Below are 3,206 nucleotides of genomic sequence, written 5' to 3'. Positions count from 1 at the left end.
GCCCGGCTAGCTCAGTCGGTAGAGCACGAGACTCTTAATCTCGGGGTCGTGGGTTCGAGCCCCACGTTGGGCGCTATTTTTTTGCTCTTTCATTATTTGCCCTTCAGTTAGGTGTTCTTTAAGAATAGAAGTTTTTATCCTTATTTGGAAAAAAAAAAGAAAAAAAAAATTAAATTTTTGAGAATAAAATTTTTGTTAAATACAGATTGATATATTAAATACAATTCGTGCTGGTCGAATCTGTTAATCATCTCTTTAACTATATATAATTTATAATGCTACATATCTTAATATATTTGATATTAGGTAAAGTATTGTGTAACTTACACCAAAAATAATAATTTTAAAACGGCTAATAAATAAATTTAGACGCTGTTTTATGTAAGTTTATCTGAAAATATAGCGCATTAAGGTAATATCATAAAATAACATTATAGGAAACGACTCTTTTAGATTTAAGCTCTTAATTTAGAAAACAACCAAAATCGAAAATGTAATAGCACTAGAGTAGAATACGAAAACTAAATATTGTCGGTAAATATCTTTAAATTTGGGATACAAAAATATTTCCTAGGAAAACAATACCCTGATGACTTATATTAATTTTATCATGATGGCAACAAAAAATTTACCGAAATTAATGTGGAAAGCTGGATCCTACCATGCGATATTTCGGCTAGTAAAAATGCACCAACAACAATGAAAAATGTTAGATTATTCAGTTTTTACGTTATAAGGAGATTTATAGCTCGTATTTGATAAGGTTCATTAAAGTAAGAATAATTACTGATTTAATAACGTTCTCATTTCTGATTGGCTGATTGGTACATTTGAAGCGTGCGACTTTCGCATTGTTAATCACTTCACTGGATCCTGCAACAGTTAAATACTTTTAATAGAATGGTAATGATTAAAATATGATTACAATCAATGACTTGAATTTTAATCAGTGATTATTTATTGATCAGAATTTGATACCGACGTGCATGAGCTTAGGTTTTAATAAATCCATTGATAGAGGTTGATATTGAATGGAACAAGTGATTCCGTTGACTTGAATAGATAGAGTTTGAGCCCAGATGGCTCAGGGGATAGAGCGTTCGACTTTCAATGAAGTGAACCGGGTTCGAACCCCAACGATGGCTGGTCGATATGAATTCCGCATCTGGCTTACTCCGATCACAGTACTGGCGTGAAATATCCTCAGTGGTAGACGGATCATGGGTTAGAGTCCCCTTGCCGTCAGGCTACTCGTGAGAGATTTTCATGGTTTTCCTCTTCATGTAACGCAAATGCGGGTTAGTTTCATCAAAAAGTCCTTAACGAAGGCAAATTTCTCCCTATGTTTGATCGAGGAGTTCCATGGTCTTCTGAATTGGGTTCAAAATTACAAGGATATGGAGTTGAACATCAGTAGTCGTAAACTCAAAATTGGGTCAGCTGTTCAACGGCGGTTATAAAAATAAATAGATAGAGTTTGAGTCGTGATGTCTCAGGAGATAAAGCACTAGCCTCCTAATTAGGTGAACCGGGTTCGAATCCCAGTGATGGTTGGTCGATACAAAATCCACACCCGGCTAGCACAAAATCAGCGCTGATGTAAAATATCCTCAGTTGTATACTCTGTTGTGGAATCATGGGCTAGAGTCCCTTTACAGTCATGCTAACTATGGGAGATTTTTGTGGTTTTCCTCTACATTTAATGCAATTACGTGTCAGTTCCATTCGAAGGCGAAGTGATTTAAATTAAAAAGCATTTCTCATTAACAATTCAAATAAACATAGTGGTTTTGTTAAGTCATTTTTTATATCTAGGTCATTTAAAGTCAAGGAAATTAATTTTAATACATTATAACAATTCCAATTTATTTTCAATTCTAAAAAATTTGGTTCACGCTGTTTTAGTACTGTCAAACTAATTTTTATAGAGCAGACAGCGAAAGCAAAACTTGTACTTCAGTTCTAGAAACTCATCAACAGTGTTGGTATTGCACAGGAAGTTAGATTTTTTTAATGGTAATTGAAATGCTTGGAGGAGAACGCATGCACAGCAGAGTGCATTCTTCAAAAGTGACAAAAACCTATAGTTATAAAAACAATTAAAGCACTTATAACTTCAAATGTAATTAATGTGCTCTTATTGATAAATTAAAAAAAAAACATCTAACTGTATTTTTTATTGACCTTTAATTTCGAATATGAGTTCAATATCTACTGAGATCTAACAGTTCATACCAATTTCAAAACTATCCAAAATTGCCCGAAACTGATTTTAATTCTTCTAATGAGCCCGAAAGTGCTTTAAATTCGCTTAAAGTGTTTGAAATCTAAAATCCTGAAAATAATTAAATCACTTATAACTTCAAATGTAACAATCACTATGCTTTTATTGATAAATTAAAAAAAAGTGTATTTTCTAATGAACTTTAATTTCACTATCAACCGAAATCCCAAAATTTGTTTCATTTTCAAAATTATAATTATATATTTTAAAGTATGCAATTGCATAAAACACCTGATGTAAGTTAAATATCTATAATACTTTTTACTTGAAACTCATATAATAATTTTGAATAATTGAAACAAACTTTTCAATTTCTTTCTTTCATATATTTCGAAGGCTCGATTCCCTATTAAAATTTACATTTTAGCTTCCTGTTATTGATCCTGCCATTTTTTCAACTTTTTAGAATTGCTCACATAAAGCTGCATTGCAATCTGTAGCTTAAGACATTTGAAGATAGAAAGGTCAAAACCAACTATTTATTATTCAATCACTTTTTATTAAATATATTTTAAAAGACATAAACTCTCATTTAATAATTGTTTAGCTAATTAGCTGTTTATTTTGAATTGTAGTTAATGGCTAGTTTTTCAATATTTTTATGGTTCTTGACTTCAAATGAAACTTTGTTGGATATAAGATTTTTAGACTGTTTAAGAGAATTTTGGGCATTTTAAGAGATTTTTGGATAATTTTAAGATAATTTGTGACGATAGGGTTTTGAGAGAGAGGAAAAAAATCAAACTTTTTTTCAGTGGATCATAGTGTCAAAAACTTGCCATTCCTGATAAAAAAAATACTAAAGTTTCTAATTAAGTAATTTATTATGTGACGCATATCAGATTAGACAAAAATTGAAGATCTTGCTAGTTTTTTTTCTGTTTCTTGATTCAAAACGTACTCTGTAAATTATTCCAGATTA

At 31.0% G+C, this 3,206-nt stretch overlaps 1 non-coding gene across 1 annotated transcript; it reads left to right on the top strand.

Annotated features, from left to right (window-relative positions):
- Positions 1–73, top strand: TRNAK-CUU (transfer RNA lysine (anticodon CUU)). The gene has a single exon. It is a non-coding gene; the product is annotated as a tRNA-Lys (tRNA).
- The last annotated feature ends 3,133 nt before the right edge of the window (positions 74–3,206 follow it).

The sequence above is a fragment of the Parasteatoda tepidariorum genome, chromosome 2 (genome assembly GCF_982258835.1).
Source record: "Parasteatoda tepidariorum strain Cologne lab strain chromosome 2, Ptep-v5.0, whole genome shotgun sequence".
In the NCBI taxonomy this organism is placed as follows: domain Eukaryota; kingdom Metazoa; phylum Arthropoda; class Arachnida; order Araneae; family Theridiidae; genus Parasteatoda; species Parasteatoda tepidariorum.
Note: the sequence above shows the minus strand (reverse complement) of the source record. Positions and strands in the feature narration are given on the sequence as shown.